Source organism: Artibeus jamaicensis, unplaced genomic scaffold (genome assembly GCF_021234435.1).
Source record: "Artibeus jamaicensis isolate MK-2021 breed Jamaican fruit bat unplaced genomic scaffold, CSHL_Jam_final contig_384, whole genome shotgun sequence".
In the NCBI taxonomy this organism is placed as follows: domain Eukaryota; kingdom Metazoa; phylum Chordata; class Mammalia; order Chiroptera; family Phyllostomidae; genus Artibeus; species Artibeus jamaicensis.
Genome location: NW_026521810.1, coordinates 14,275,879 through 14,292,544, shown reverse-complemented (window position 1 = coordinate 14,292,544; position 16,666 = coordinate 14,275,879). Strand labels below are relative to the sequence as shown.

Here is a 16,666-nt window from a genome sequence, read left to right as displayed (position 1 = left end):
GTCAGACTTGCTTGAGTTCCCCGCTGATTCTTCATAGGTGTGCTTAGATGTGTGGCATTTTTTGGGTTAAAGTTGTGGGTTATTTTCACATTTTGTATGTGGCTATCTATTCCAAAGGTGTGTCCTGTGTCCAGCTGGCTTGAACGATCTCCTGTGATGACTTTATTACTAAGATTCACTAGGAACCCTACTCAAAGTCAGTGGTACAAGTGCTGCCATCTACTGGAGAAATATTATGGTAACTATTTCATCACAACTATTGAATACATGAAAAGAAATTTTATGACAAACCTCAAATCTCCCAACCTCTTACTTATTTCCCTAATCTGAACTGGTATTATCATGGGTCAACTTTTTGTAAAAGCAACTAGATAACAATAGAAAATTTTGCTTTATTTTCTAATTGATAGCTAATAAAAATGTGTAATATCTATCTAGGGCTTCCTATGTGCTAAGCACTTTACATAATGATCTCTTTCATTCTCACCAAAATTTTATGAGCTAAATATAATTATCCCTATTTTATATATAAGAAAGTTGGGATTCAGAAAGACTAAGAATTGCCTACTTCCAGAGCTCACTTTATTAAACATTAGTCTGTCTTTACTCACCTTTAACTTAACATCAGATCATTAACATCCTGTTGTTTGACTAAAATAGCACACTTTTTTTAAAAAGGTACACACAACCTGAAAATATTTCAGGTGTATTTCATGGTTAAGCAGATAAGTAACTATATTTTGGGCACTGAAAGCCATATTTTCACTGTTGAAGTCGGAGTAACAGAAATGGAAAGAGAGAGGTTAGAATGCACACTGTATATTGAACTGGAGTCAGGAGAATTGACATGAATTCATGGTTTTGCAGTCATAGGTGATTAGATACAGAAATAGAAATAGATGTAGGGGGTGCGTATGTGTGTTTGCCTGCAAACATATTTCCTAGCTTTGCCCTTGGAGAGGGACTGGAAATAATGATACCCCAGCAGCTATGAGCATATTAACTCCTAGATTTTGGCTTCTAAGTACCACTCTCTAGTAAAAAGAACCAGGAAATCCTTGGAGAAAGGGCTGGTTCTAAAAAGGGCTGATTTCCCTGGGACAGGGAAAATACCAATAAGTCTGGAAGATTTTTCGGTGCTAAAAAAAAGTGTTCAAAATGACGACATTATAAAAGGTCATAGAAGCCACATTAAAGAGGTTCCCAATGGCCGACTATGACACAATTTGAATGACAGATAAATTAAGATATTACTGGATTCTAATGCATGGAATAAAGTAACTATCCACATTGATAGAAATTATTGCAAAAATAAGTAAATAAATGAAGAAAAAAGGAACACTTTTCTTTACAGTAGAATTCCAGTTAATAAATGTAGAAGGAATGATGAAAATGGGAAATCACCATTTGGCCAACATCACAGTCTTAACCGTCGCAGGCAAGACCATCAGTGGAGGGCTGAAAGTAGTGGGTACAAGTGCGATGAGAAGCAAGACAGGTTCGTAGTCTCAAGCTATCTTCCCACAATCTACTTATTAATTACAAAGGGAAAATAGCATCTTTTCAGTGGATACACCTGGTAGGCACCACGCCCACATGGTCAAACTTCACCTGACCAGGAAGGAGGTGTAGCACCTTCACCGGGCCCCCCGTGCGGTGCACTGAGAAGGACGCAGTACCCGTTGTGTGGTGTTCCTGCCAAAAATTTGTGAGCCCCGTCCAACCTTGGGAAAACACCAGGCACACCCGAAGTGAGGGACGTTCTGCAAAATAATTGGCCACTGCGCTTCAAAAATGTTATGGTCATAAAAGACAGGGACTGAAGGGACTGTCCCAGACTGAAGGAGACCGCGGAGACAGGACAACTCAGTGCAGTTTATAGGCCTGGACAGATCCCAGAGCAGAAGAACCTCAGTGGGACAGTGGGCAAAGCTGGAATAGGAGCTGGAGATGGTGTGGTATCACTGTTCATACCTTAGTTTCAATCAGTCTGTTTTTATAGATGTTAACACTTGGGAAAGCTAGGTGAAGGGTATGTAGAAAAAATTTTTTTTTTACTATTTTTGCAATACATTTTTAAGTCTAAGTTATTTCAAAATGAAAAACTGAAACATTAAAAACAAGCTTGTAATCAAGTGTATAAGGCTTACAAATGCCTTTAAAAAGGCATCACAAAGTATATCAGGATTTCAAGTGCTAAAAGTTTAAGCTCTCCGCCCCCCCAGGCCAGAGCCCACCCTCTCCGGCTTTTAGTCTCTCTCTACCTGTCACATGAAAACCTCCGTCTGACTTCTATGTGTGTTAAAACACAGAAGTGGAAGAATGGAAGTATTTTAGCAAATATTGAGCAACACATATGTCAATGTTCACTAGATGTTTTTGCCGAGCTGTAGAACACACATCAGACTGACCAAACCCTCCATTCCAGTTCTGGAATGTTCCAACCCCAGTTTCTGGCTTATGTTTCTGCACTTCGCAGACATCCCCTGAAGCTGTACCCAGTGTGACCCTGAGGATCACAGGGCTTACACTTCCTGCCTTCACAATGCTGGCCCTTGGGTGACACACTTGAGGCTAAAGGAAGCCGGTCCTAGCTGCTGAGAGCTTAGAATAATAATGATGATGATAATGACAGCTAAGCGATCACATGCCAGGCAGCATTCCAAATGCTTTCGTGCTGAAGCCAACCCTGGAGGAAGGGTGTATTAGTCTACACACTTTACCGAGAGGGTGAGTGGCCTGACCTGGGTCTTTCTGTCGCACATGCTCAGATAGTGGCTGCTGGTGGGCCTCAGAGCCCACATGCTGGTGAGTGAGAAAGTGCAGGGGTGCAGGGCTGAGCTGTGGGAGGCTGAATGCAAGGCTTGCTGAGGTTAGCCCAAACCCCTTTTTTGGGTGCATTATAAATCCTTCTCACTGTCTCAGAACAGGACCTCTGGGAGGTCATCTTGGGCCCAGGTCTCATTTTCCAGAGCTGCAGATGTCACTGGAAGGGACTGGTGTGCGGACTTCTCAAGGTACCAACTCTTTTCTCGTTAGCCTTTTTCCTGCTAAGTGCCACATTTGGGGCACTTAGAGGCCCTGATTCATGGGGGTTCCTGATACTTCTCCTTCTGGGCAAAGTCACCCCTGATACCCAGGGTGTCTGAGACCATTCCAGTTGCTGGGGGGTGGAGGGTAGGGGGACAGTGCTGACTCCCGAGTGGAACAAGCACCCTTTTTGTGCAAGTATGGAACTGAAGTCTAAATAGGAACGAAACCCAACAGCCACTTACCCCTCAGTTTTCCTCTCTCCTCTTGTCCTTTGAAAAGACAAGGAGAAAGGGACTGGACTAGGAGTTCTGCCTGATCTTGCTGTGTGACCTTGAGCGGGGCCCTGTCCTCACTGGGATTTGGTGAACTCAGCTATGAATGAGGGGGTGGGATCTGATGATTTCTAGGGTCTTTTCTAGCTTCTGTATTTTGTGGCGCCAGGAGTTCGTGACAGGGTAGAAGGAAGCCAGCCCTGTTTCGGATGGACTTGAAGGTGTTTGGTCTTTACTCCTCTGGAAGGGCTTGGCTGAGGTGTTAGGGAGGGGCTGTCACCACTGAGGCTGCACACAATTGGGGCTGAGGTGACTCAGAAGTGAACACACCATGTGTTAAAATAAGAGTTGGCATTTCTGAGAAGGGAAGTCCAGAAGCTGGCCAGGATGGGATTAGCTGTTGATAAGGGGTTTAGCATTGTTCTAGCTCTCCCCTGAGGCCCACACCACATCCTAGAAGAGGAGAAGCCAGGCCCCCTGGGCCCGCACAGGGCTGTGACAAAGGAGAGGCTAGCTGAGGATGTGGCCCCGGGGTCTGTCAGAGACTGGGGCCAGGAAGAGGCAGGGCCGTGTGGTGGTTAGGAGTGCATCTTGGAGTCAAGGCCACTCTGTTCCAGGTAGCTAAGTGCCCTGCCTATCACTTGACTGTGATTCTCACTCCAGTACCAGGGCAGGGTGGAATGGGGTAGCCAAGTGAAACCGAAGGCCTACTAAGTGTTCCGCAACTGCCGGCTGAGCCCAGCAATCCTGGGCAGCCCTGCCCCCCACCCCTAAAGGTCTGGGCCAGAGGGTAATGTGGGGGAGTGGGGAGCTCTCCAGTTTAATACTCCTCAGTCTTGAAAGACAAAGGCTGACAGGAATGTGAGGAAACCACTATTTACTTTGTTTTCAAAAGTGTTCTACAGAGATGTGTTGTAGAATGTTCCTAGGCAGGGGACAAAAGGGGAGATGCAGCCGGAGCCCTGGGAACTGCAGGGGTGGACGAGGGCCCCGGGCTCTGCGGCGGCCAGGGGGAGGGCTCTCGGGTGAGAGAAGAGGCCAGCTCCCCTCAAACTCCAGGAAACAGACCCAAGGCGAGGTGGGTGCAGGCCTCTTTAGAGCTGAAAAGGAGACTTTGTGAGAGCGGGAAAGGCTCGGATTTAGGTTTCAAGAGGGTGCCTATGGGGGCAGCGGACATTGGTGACTCTCCCTGGGATAGATTGCTGGCAAGTGACAGAAACCTGCTATTGTGGGCTTCGCTCAAGAGAAAACTAGGGCGAGGATCTCAGAGACCCTGAGCATAGCCAGAGTGTGAGAACGTGCACCGGGACCTTGGAAGGAGAAATTGGGCTCTGAGTCGCTGTCAGCTCACCTCCATGGGCTGTCCGGTCAGCTGTCATTGTTGCTTGCCGACAGACCTGGTCTCCTAGTTTGACCACTGCTGCTTCGGCCTCAAGTGACCTTGCCTCACATGGCAACCACAGGCCCTGAGACTTGTCACCTTCTAGATACAGCACAGGACAGGGGCACGCCAGGGACCCTGTGGCTGAGCCTCCTGTTCAGCGGGCTGGCCTGGTGAGGCGGGCCCACGGAATGACATGGGAGCCCTCCATTTCTGCATCCCAGAGAGGAAAACTATAGAACTCAGGGGGTTCCGGGCCAGGAGGTCGGGCAGAACCAGGGTGCCCGATGGGGAAGAAGGGAACCTCTGAAACCATGGCTCCTGGTGAGGAGAAACCCAGGAGGGAGCTGGCAAGGAAGGGGACCCCAAACAAGCCCCCACAGCCAGGAGGGGACAGTTTACTCACAGAGGAAGAAGAGCGGTTTGAACCTTTAGGTTAGAATTGCCCATGAAGAGAATCTCTCACGTGGTTGCCACTGATACAGCAAAAAGTTCTGATTTCTCCAGAGGCCATTTTTGCTGAAGATAACCTTAGCGAGAACTAGAGAAGTTTAAGAGTGATAAAACTTTCATACTCAGTAGAGAAATTTCCTGACTGGAGAGAAACCGGAGGGGATAAGTCAAGAAGAGTGTGTGTGTGTGAGTGTGTGTGAGTGTGCACAAACCTGGCCCTACCCCAGTGAAGTCAGAATCTCTGGGGTGAGCCATGAGCTCCCCAGGTGATACCCTGGTCTCGGGTCATGTCCTTTTTTGTTTTTTTAAATGACAGGCACTCGAGTATTTGGAGGTTGCCGATGGAAGTCAACGTGGCAAGGCCTCGGGCTCTGGAAACTTGTGCCCAAGAGCCTTATGGCTCAGACGGGGGGGCTTTCGCTACCCCCCGTCTCTCTCTCTCATGGGCTCCTCAGCAGGGCAGCTCGGGGTCATTCCCCCCAGGTGCCGGGGTAGTCGTAGGCTTTCGCCAAGGGGGCGGCAGTCGGAGCGTCCCACCCATGGGGCAGCCTGTAGCACCGGTGAAAGATGGAGGTGGTGCTCCCAGCCCACGACACTTGTAGGGCGGCTGACTGTCCTGGTTTTCTGGAATTTTCCAAGTTTTAGCACTGAAAATCTTGCATCCCAGAAAACCCCTCGGTCTTGAGCTAACGGGGGGGGGGGGGGGCAGCTGGTCACACGACACGGTGGCTTGCCGAGGTGAAGCGTGTGTGCGGAGGGACGCGGAGTCCAGGGTCGGAAGAGCCCAGCGGAGCGTGTCCAGCACCCACCCACGGCCCCCACCCATGGCCTTGCAGAGACGTCTCTTATCAGGGTGTTCCAAGTCCTGCGTCGTTCTCAGCGCCGGGCTCTGCCCTGTCTTGAAGAATGTTGACTGTTCTCACACCCACGCATGCACATACACAAGCAAAAAAGGGGCAGGTATTGTTTAAACTTAAAGCAGGTTATATTCTAGGAAAAGGTGGTATAAGTCGAAAAGATAAAAATTGGATCGATTTTCCCACAGAAACAATACCACGATGAGAAACACTGAGCAAGGGAAACAATTCTATAAAAAGTTCTACCCTGGCCGTGCAACATTTCTCTACACTTTACTTTTCTCTATTTTTTTCTCTTCCACAACACAGAGCAAAGTGGTCTCCTAGGCAAATCAGACCCGAAGTGCAGTTAACTGAGCATGAATGTCTGTGCTCTAGACGGTGTAAGACCCCTGAATCAAAGAAAAACCGAATCTGTATGTAAGTAGTCACACGAAAGTGTGACTTATTTCATTTATTTGTAGAAGTGACTCTCTGATGATGGTGACAGGATCAGCCCAAGACCACAAACGCACTGGACCCAAGACCCATGGACACAGCCAACAGTGCGGGGACGCCCAGAGGGAAGGGGCTGGGGGCTGGGTAAAGGCAGGCAAAGGGGCGAAATGGGGACATCTGGGACAGCGTCAACAATACAAAGAAAAAGAAACAATGGCCCTAACTGGTGTGGCTCAGTGGGTTGGGCACCGTCCAGCAAACTGAAAGGTTGCTGGTTCAATTCCAGGTCAGGGCCTGGGTTGCAGGCCAGGTCCCTGGTTGGGGGCATGTGAGAGGCAACCAATCAATGTTTCTCTCACACATCGATTTTTCTCTCCCTTTCTCCTTCCCTTACTTTCTCTTAAAAAACAAATAAATAAAAATCTTAAAAAAAAAGAAGAAAAAGAAAAAAGATTTCCTGTGGAGGGTTCACACAGAGCCGTTGGAGCCACGATTCTGTGTTGTGGCTGCATGTTGGAGCCAACTGGAAGCTATGACACCTACCGATGCTGGGGTCCCGCCCTGGAGACTCGGATGAACTCAGGCTTGGATGCTGCTGAGTGGCAGCTGCTCCTCGGGCCAAGAGCCAGTGAGGCTGGCTGAGCGGGAGGGGCAGTCTGCCTGAGGTCTGTGGTTAGGGCCTAGGGTCTTGAGTGCTGGAACACTGAGACAGATACTCATTGAAACAGGAAACCTCAGCCTCACTGAAGTCAGCCTTCTCATTCGGCAGATGGGGACATAGATCTGGAGAGACGAAGGGATGTGCTCAAGTCTCTTAATACTTAGAAGTAAGATTACAACATAGGCATTTTGATTCTTCATCCTTCACTCTTTTCCCTTTTTTGGTGGTTTAAAAATATGCCCACCAATTCCTTGACACTCTTTAAAAAGTAAAGCTTAATTCCCTTCCCCTTGAATGTGGGCTGACTTAGTGACTCATTTCTAGTTAGTGAAATTCGGGGGAATTGATGGTTTGTGACTTCCGAGACTAGATCATAAATGGTCTTGCTCCCCTCCACCCCCAAAGCACATGAGATAAAAATCTGTCTTCCTTAATTTGACCCTCTGTAATTAAGAACGGACACTAGCCCTGACCGATGTGGCTCAGTTGGTTGGGTGTAATCCTGCACGGTGGAAGGTTGCCGGTTCGATTCCCGGTCAGGGCACAGGCAGGACATGGCCAGTTGTGTTTCTCTCTTACACTGCTGTTTCTCTCTCTCCCTTCCCCTCTCTCTGAAAGTAAAATAAATACAATCTTTAACAAACAAAGAATGGATGCTAATTTATTTCAGCCTTCGCATGCTCTAGAAAGAGCTGTCATGTAAATGAGTTGAGAAGGCAAGTCTACACTAGAGATGTTTTAACTTCTGAAGACAAAAAGTTGACTTTATACTTCTTACAAGAACCTCTCTGCAGCACTATCACTCGCCCCACAGAGTCAGAAAAATGCCCTTCCTTCCTTAAGACAGCTGACTGCCACCTGCCTGGGAACTGCAATAAACGTCCAAGTTCACAACCACTGCATGTGCAGGTGGCCCATACAGCTGTGCAGAGAGCTCGCGGGGCCTACACACCTGGAACCTTGGCCTGCTAACGAATATGGCTTGTTTGGGTTCCGAAGGTTGTCTGCTCCAGAAGGTTCTACCAGCTTCTACTACTGCTTGAAAGTCCTTTAAATTTAAGCACTGTATTTCTTTTTTAAAGTCCATCTTTTATTCTCTTCTAATTCCTGTATCTCCTTTGCTTGTTATAATCTGGTTAGTGGAAATGTACTAGGTGACACCCTGTCCTGTCCTCTCCTAGTCAAAGGGACCCATTTTTGTGGGCTCCTCCTTTGCTCCTCCAGCTGCCTGAGCTGCCCTGCTCCCCTCACCTGCTCCCCTCACCTGCTCCCCTCACCTGCTCCGGCCAATCCTGCTGGGCTCCCTGACTCACACCCCCGCTGCCTCCTTCCACAGCTGTGGGAAGCTCTGCAGCTTTGGGGAAGCTCTTCGAGCAGGGGCTGATGGAGCTGGTGGCTAGAGTCCCCTCCCCCAGAGTCCTCAGCCTTCCTTGTTAGAGGAGGGAATGTTTTGTGGGTGTGAAGACAGTGGACTGGGTGGTCAGGCCACCTGGGAGGTCAGGTGGGTGAGTTGGGCGAGCAGTCAGAGTATCCAGGACCAGAGGTAGAAATGGATGCTGTGGATTCAGGCAGAAAAGAGCAGGGTCCCAGGGACATCAGCTGAAGAAGCCAAACCGCTCTCCCAGCACCAGGAAATAGGGTCTGAGTACACAGGGCAAACAGCCCTGGAGAGCAGTGACACGTGGCTGAGCCCGGCCTGGGGCAGAGGCTGTGGAAGTCGGTTTTGCACCTCCCTCACATGGAAGGTTCTGCTGGGAGGAGGCACTGACGCTGGGAAGGGTCTCTACCTGTGAATTCCAGTTAATCGGTAACCCAGTGTTTGGCCTTGGAAGAGACCCTTGACCTCCCTGAGCCCCATGCCCCGTCCATGAGATGGGATAAGGCCCACCCTCTCTATCGCAGACACATGGTAGGAGGACAGGGGTTCTGTGAGACCGGTGGTAAAGAAGGGGTCTTTGAGAGGTGGTTGGAAATTGGGAGTTCCAGATCAGGCTAAGGAATCCCAGTAGTGGGGCGGAGGGAAATCTGGAATTAGACTCTCCCCAGACTTCTACATAGGTAGGGGACGGAAGCACCCCACCTTGACCTTAGGCTATTTCTAGAGCGCTGGCCAGGACACTCTCTCTGTGACGGCAGCAACTGGCCACCTCCCCACTGGAGCTGGCTGCGTGCTCCTCAGCCCTCAGCCGGGAAGGGACTGGCTCCAGGCTGGGCCGGCGCCTGGGGAGCTGCAGGAGTGGTGAGGAAGCACAGTCCCAGCCCAGCCCTCTGCAGAAACCCCAGTATCTCACAGGCGCTTCAGCTCCTGAGGGGAATAAGAGACTCCTCTCCTGAGCGGAGAGGACTCTGGCCCCGTCACCTGGAAGGTGCTGTCCTGCAGGGCAAGGCTGATTGGTCAGCTGGTCAGTGATATCCGCGTCACCACCATCAGCCTCTGTAGAACTTCTAGTCCACTCATTCCTCTATGCAACAGATGTTTAATGAGGGCCGATGAAGACCCCACAGAGCTTACAATTTTATGAGTAAACAAGTAAATAACAATGAAGAACAAATGCAATTCTACCTTGTGACATGAGCTAACGAGGAAATGCAGAGTGTAGCAGTGGTGGGGCTCCCTGAGGAGGTGTCTTGTGAGCTGAGGCTTGAAGGATGAGAAAGAGCCAGCTGTGTGACTAGTGCAGGGAAGGGTTCCATGCAGAGGGAATGGCATGGGCATAAGCTCTGAAAGTGTTCAGTGCCTTAGTGATAGCGAGGAGTAGAGGGGGGCTGGGCAGAAATGAGTGAGGAAGGCTGGTGGGAGACTGGGTCAGAGTGAGAGGCAGGGCGCAGGTCATGCAGGGCCTTTTAGGCTATAGGAAGAAGTTTGGGTTTTCTTCCAGGTACAATGGGAAGCTGCCCAAAAGTCCGAGGAAGGTAGCGATGGAGTCTGATTTGCACTGTAAAAAGGTTGCTCTGACTGCTGTGTGGACAGAGAGAGAGTAAAAGTGGGAGGCTCTTGCAGCAGTTTGGGGGACTTGCACTCTATTTGTGCATGAGACAGAATGGGCTAATTTGTGTTGCAGTAACAAACAGCCCCTAAGCTGAATGGCTTAACATTACACATATTCATTTCTCCTCATGCTCAGTTTTTTGTGGGTTAGCAGAGGGGCTCTGGTCATATTAATGACTCAGAATCCAGGCTGGTGGGGTCCCCGTCTCAACATAATTTCCATAATCCCCATGGCAGGAGGGAGGGACGTGTATCATCAGCTCTTCCCCACCAGAAGTGACAGATGTCTTTTCTTCTCACAAGTTGTTGACCAGGTCAATCACATGGGCACGCCTAACTTCAGATGGTGTGGCAAAGTGCCATCCTGCCACGTACCCAGGAGGAGAAAAGTGGGGCCACACTTATGACCATTACAGGCCATGAGAGTGGAGATGGAGGGACATAAATGAATTCATGTTTTGAAGGTCAAAGTGGCAGGTCTTCCTGATGAGTTACATGCGGAGCCTAGATGGCTCCCAGGTTTGTGGTTTAAGCATCTGGCTGGTTGGTGGTCCTGTGTGCTAAGGTGAATAATACTGGGTGGAAAATAACTTTTCGGTGCAGCTGGAATTTGGAGTTCGGCATACTCAAGCATAGTAGTTGAATTACGCAAATGTTCTGGAGCTTGGAAAAGAGGTTTGGGCTGAATATAAACCGGGCATCATCAAGTACAGGTGGTCCCCTCCCGGTGTGGCTCCGATGGAACGTGGGCCCACAAGCCAAAACGTTGTGAGTTTGATCCCTGGTCGGGGCACATATGGGAGGCAACCAATTGATGTCTCTCCCTCTCACTCTGTCTCTCTCTAAAAATCAATAAACATATTTTAAAATACATATAGGTGGTGATTAACACCCTGGGAATGGATGGGATAGGTATAGACAAGTAAGAAGGCATGGGGATGGGCCCTGGCAACTCCATCACCTCGAGGGAGAAGCAAGAGAGAAGGGAGGGAGCTGAGGGGGTGCACTGCCCACACCAGGAGCGCCCAGGCTTCCTACGGGAGGCTGCTGAGGGCTGTACTCTGACGAGACAGAAAAGTGGCCCCCGATTTGACACGTGCAGTTTTCCCTCAAGTGGTGGGGGAAAAAAAATCCCCTTTTGTGTGAACTGAGAAACGGGTGGGAGGCCTGGAGGTGGGTGTGGCATGTGGAGACAATCCAGAGGAGAAGGGCAGCCTGGTCCAGGCCCCCACACTGCCCCAGGAGCTCGGCCCCGCCCCCCATTCCCTGTCTCTCATTGGACAGGCCTTCCCCAGGAGGTGGGATGGTGGCTTCAGCTTCAGCCCCATTTCCATTGTGCAAGCTGGTAAGGGCATGGGTTTCTTTCCTAGAAATCTCAGTAGAGCGATCATCGCTTGCCTCGGTAGAATGATCATTGAGTCATGTTTATTTTTCTTTGCTTGGACTAAGCTTTGAGCCAGAGAATTCAGGGTTCTAGTTGTTGCAGCCTGGATGGTGCTGCCCATGACCCCTAGAGATAAAGGTGGGGTCAACGGTGCCGCAATTTCCACTGGAGAGGAGGCTGATTCCCAGGGAGCAGGTGTGCACTGACCCCACGAGGTGCCAACTCACCGGGGCATGAAGCGTGTCCTGGCCACCGCTCCTAGACTCAGGGACCCCTGGAGTGCAGCCACTGTCTAAGTCGCAGAACTAACAACTCACAGAATTTGTTTTTAAAAAATTCAAGAAGTACAGAAGGACATGTGAGGAAATGTAGATCTCAGTCTCACCCCCATTGGTCTCCCAGGTCACCTTCCCACAGTCAAACCTTGTCACCAGTTTCTCACGAATCATTTCAGAAATTATTAGTGTTTATGTGAACATGTGTATATATGTCCTTTTCCTTTTTATTTCTCTCTCTCTCTGTCTTCCTATAGGTACTGTTCTGTCCTTTCTTTCTACTTAGCAGTATTACTTGGGGATCTATCTCAGTACAAATATAGTTGCCTTATTCTACTCAGTGTCTGCATAGTACTTTATTGGATGAATATACCATAACTCATTTTAGCCAATTTCTTGTTAAATTGGTTATTTCCAATCTACTTTATTAAATGAATGTACCACATTTTATCTTGACCAATTTCCTGTTGAATTTGGTTGTTTCCAATCTTGTGCGGCAACAATAATATTGTAATGATTATTCTAGGTCATATGCTTTTGCACACAGGTGAGAACGTACACAGGCTATGAGGACTGATGAACAGTGGACGGACCTCCTCTGCCCGAGATAAGACTTTGGGTACCACTGCTTGCTCTTGGGTGCTGCTGAATTCTGCTCAATTACACGGAGCTCTAGTCTTTGCCACTTAGGTCAATGTTCTAAATTCCTGGAGTGACTCAGCCTGTGTCAGGTGTCCGTGGGGACAGATTAACACTTTGGGAATGAATGGACTCACCTCAGGAAGAGATGTAGACAAGTAAGAGGGTGCAGGAATGAGAACTCTGTCACCAGGAGTTTGAAGAGAATAAGCAGCCAGCCAAAGAGAAGACAGGCAGAGACACCTCCGGTAAGAGATGTCAGTCATTCAGAGATGGGACATTGGTGATTGAAAGAAATACTCAGTGAGGGGGGAAGTCAAGAACCCAACTTGGTACAGAGGAAAAAAGGATTTTTTTAAAAAGTCAATTTTTTCTCACAGCATAATGAATATAGTCAACAACACTGTATTATAAACTTCAAAATTGCCAAGAGACTAGATTTTAATTGTTTCCACCACAAAAAGAAGGATAATTATGTAACAGGATAGAGGTGTTAGTTTATGCAGCAGGAGGTAACAATATTGCAATATACATAAATGTATCACATCAACACCGGCACACCTCAGATACACACAGTGTTTGTTATACATCAATTATAGTGCGACTTTTTTAAAAAAAGCAAGCTGATTCACTGCCCAGAACCTCTGATCTGTTCAGGGATTGGAGGGTTAGGGTTCTCTAAATGTGGGGAGTTGGGTGGGAAAAGAAGGCCTGAATACAAGACGATTGCCTGAAACCCACCCGCAGAGCTCCGCCCCGCCCCCAGCAGAAAGTCAAGCATTCCTTTTCGGGAGAAACTGACCCAGAGGGGCATGGCTTCAGGATCCAGGTCGGGCAGAGGCAGGGACAAGACAAAGACATAAAAACGGGACATTAAGTTAATGAAGGACATGGTTGAGTCCTCACTCAAAAACCCTCGAGTGACCTGCAGTGTTGACAAACCTGGCCCCTCCACACAGAGCTTCCAATTAGCTCAAACTTTTTACAGTTGTGAAATGTCATGTATGCAGAGGAGACCATAAGCTGTACACGTGCAGCTCCCAGTGCGACCTAAGTAGCAGGTGAAAGGACAGAACGTTCCCAGCACTGCAAGGCCCCTGGGTCCCCTTGGTGTGGCTTCCCATCTCATCCCTCTATTACCACCTGGGCCTGCGTCCCGACCCTCCTTTTGCCTCCCTCTGTGGTTGAACGCCCCGCGCTCCTGTTCCCGTCCAAGCAGCTCGCGGTGGGGAGCGCGGAGCAGCGGGCTCCCAGCCTCCCGCGGGACAGGGCCGTCTGCGCCCCTGGGTGGAGGCTCCCCGGAGAGGAGCCGCTGGACGAAGTCCGGCTCAGCCTCCCCGAGAGCTGCCCAGAAACCCTTCGGAAAAGCGGTCGGGTGAGGTCACGAGTGAAACTCGAACTCAGGGCCACCACCGAGGGGGGTTTGACTGGGTTGCCGCGGGGACCCGGCTGGATTCCCCGCAGAGCCGCGGTCGGAGGACGGCTGCTCTGACTGTGGCCGAACCGCCCCAGGAGCAGGTCGGAGAGCGCGCTCCGCTGAACCTCTGCGGCGGGGAGAGCGGGCCCTGGGTCCGCACACGCTGCCGACCAGCCCCGGGCAGACCAGCAGCTGAGCCCCGCCAGGCCCCTGGGCAGCGTCCTGCCCTCAGGCGAAGCCCACGGTGCGAGGCCGGGCAGTGAGCGTCTCCGCGGCGAGGGCGGCCTTCGCCCGTGTCCACCCGGTTCCTCTCCGCAGCAGGCGCCCAGCGCCCTCCTGCTCCCCCTTCCCCATCCCTCACCTGGGCTGCCTGGCTGCTGCCCGGGAACACCTGTCCCCTGCCGCCCTCCTTCCCGACTTTCTTTCTGGCTGCCGCCCACACATCCCCCAGTAGCTCCTGGAAAAAGGGAGCACTCGTGCGTGTGAGAATGACCTTTCCCCTCCCCTCTTGACCCAGAGGTTTCTGGATTTGTAAGTCCAGATTGGAAATAATTTTCCTTGCAAAATTGCGTCATTGTCTCCTCGCGTTTAAGGTTGCTTGCTGTTAAGCAGCCAGAAGCCATTCTGAGTCGGAGCCTTTTTTGCTTCTCCCTTTCTCCTCCCCGAAGCTTCTGGGGTCTTCCCGCCCGGGGCTCCGAGAGGTCACAGTGCGCCTCCGCGTGGGTCCATTTTTATCTGCTTTTCGGGCACGTACAGGCCTCAATCCCAAAACCTGCATCCTTCAGTTCTGCTCACTTTTTTTTTTCACTTTTACATTCTGATTTTTATTTTTTAAGATTTTATTTATCTACCTTTAGAGCGGAAGGGAAGAAGAGAGGGAGAGAAACATGATGTATACTCACTCTTATTAAATTGTTTCTTTATAACTTTCCCGCCCCCCACCGCCCCACCTCTCTAGAATTCAGAAAGAGTGATTTGGATGTTAGACCTGTTCTAGTTTCTCTGATTTTCCATCTTTTTCCTTTTTGCTCCACTTTCTAAGACATTCCCTCCATTTTTCTTCTTGTTGAGTTTTTAAAGTTTACTTTTAAAAACTTCTAAAAACCTGCTTATTGCTCCTTTTTTAAAAAAAGTAATCTCTTCCTATTTGATGGGTACAGTACCTTTTCTCGTAACTCTGAGGATGTTAAATTAATTTTATTAAAATGACTAATAGTCCTCCCCTCACACATAATCGCCTGTTTCCAGGTCATTTTTCATGTTTATTCTTTTTAAAACTGAGATATAATTGACATGTGACATTATATTAGCCTCAGGTGTATACCATAATCATTGCGTATGTGTATATGTTGGTCACCGAAGTAAATCTAGTTCACATCCATCAATTTAATACTCACGATGTTTTTCTTGTGATGAGAGCTTTCAAGATCTAGTCTCTTAGCAACCGTCGAGTACACAGCACAGTACTATTAAACTGTAGTTGTCATCAAACCCCCATGATTTTTTTATTTTATAGTGGGAATTTTGTGCTTTTGACCACATTCACCCATCTCGCCCCCTCCCCATTGCCTCTGGCAACCACCAATCTGTTCTCCGTATCTGTGGGGTTTTGTTTGCTGTTGTTTTATTTTTAGATTCCACACATAAGTGAGATTGTACAGTATTTGTCTTTCTTTGTGCAAATGTCAGGGTTACCTTCTCCTTATGTCTGAATTATATATATACATATATATATTTTTTTCTTTATCAATTTATTCTCTGACGGACACTTAGGCTGCTTTCACGTATTGGCTATTGCAAACAGTGCTGCAGTGAACATGGAAGCGTATCTTCCCGAGTTAGTGTCTTTGTTTTCTCAGAACAATGCCCAGAAGTGAAATTGCTGGGTTATATGGTTGTTCTATTTTTAATTTTTAAGGGTTCTCCATACTGTTTTCCACAGTGATTGCACCAATTTACGTTCCCACCGACAGCGCATGAGAGTTCCCTTTTCTCCACATCTTCACCAACACTTATTTCTTGCCTTTTCGATAATAGCCATTCTAACAGGTGTGAGATGGTGCTTAATATTCTGAGCACCTTTTAATGTACCTGTCGACCAACTGCATGTCTTCTTTGGAGAAATATCTCTTTAGATCCTCTGCTTATTTTTAAATCAGATTGTTTGTGGTTGGGGGGGTTGGCTATTGAGTTGTATGAGTTATTTATATATTTTTTGTCTTAACCCCTTACTAGAGATATGACTTGCAAATATTTTCCCTGTTAGGTAAGTTGCCTTTTCATTAAGTCAGTGGTTTCCTTTGCCGTGCTAGGTGTTTTCCCCTCCTTTCTGTTTGCTTGTTTGTGTCAAGGGCTTTAGGTCTCTCCTCATGGGCTTCTCAGATTCTAAGTGTTCTAAAATCTCACACCTGGAGGTAAAGGTCTGGCCGGATGACTCTCAGGGCCCAGTGGGGAGGGAAGGAGAGCCAGGGGCCTCAGCAGTCAGCATACTGGACAGCAAATCATCTGTTTCTCTTTTGGAGCCCACACCCTTGCCTGTGCCAGCTGACCTCTAGTCCAGAGACCCTCAGTTTCCTTCTTGCCAGAGAAGACCCTTTGGGGTTCAGTCGGGAGAGGGCATGCAGCAGCCTAGTGTTGCAGGGGAGGGGAGGCCAGGGAGCCACGGTCTCTCATCCAGCATCCCCTCATCCAGCATGCCCTCATCCCCCCAGTTCAGGCCCCCTGTACCTCCATCCCAGAGTTTCCAGGGGCTGATCTCTTGAGAATACCATCACCCACATTTCACAGATGAGAAAACAGGCTTAGGTTGTGAAGGAAGCCACTGTAGATCACGCTACGAGTTAAACTACAGCTCTGAGCTGAAAAAC

General features: G+C 48.9%; 1 long non-coding RNA gene across 1 annotated transcript; it reads left to right on the top strand.

The window, feature by feature from the left end:
* The first annotated feature begins 2,737 nt into the window (after positions 1-2,737).
* LOC128627307 (uncharacterized) lies at positions 2,738-6,541 on the top strand. The gene is made up of 3 exons (XR_008391473.1): positions 2,738-2,808; positions 2,926-3,017; positions 6,306-6,541. It is a non-coding gene; the product is annotated as an uncharacterized LOC128627307 (long non-coding RNA).
* Positions 6,542-16,666: the final 10,125 nt, after the last annotated feature.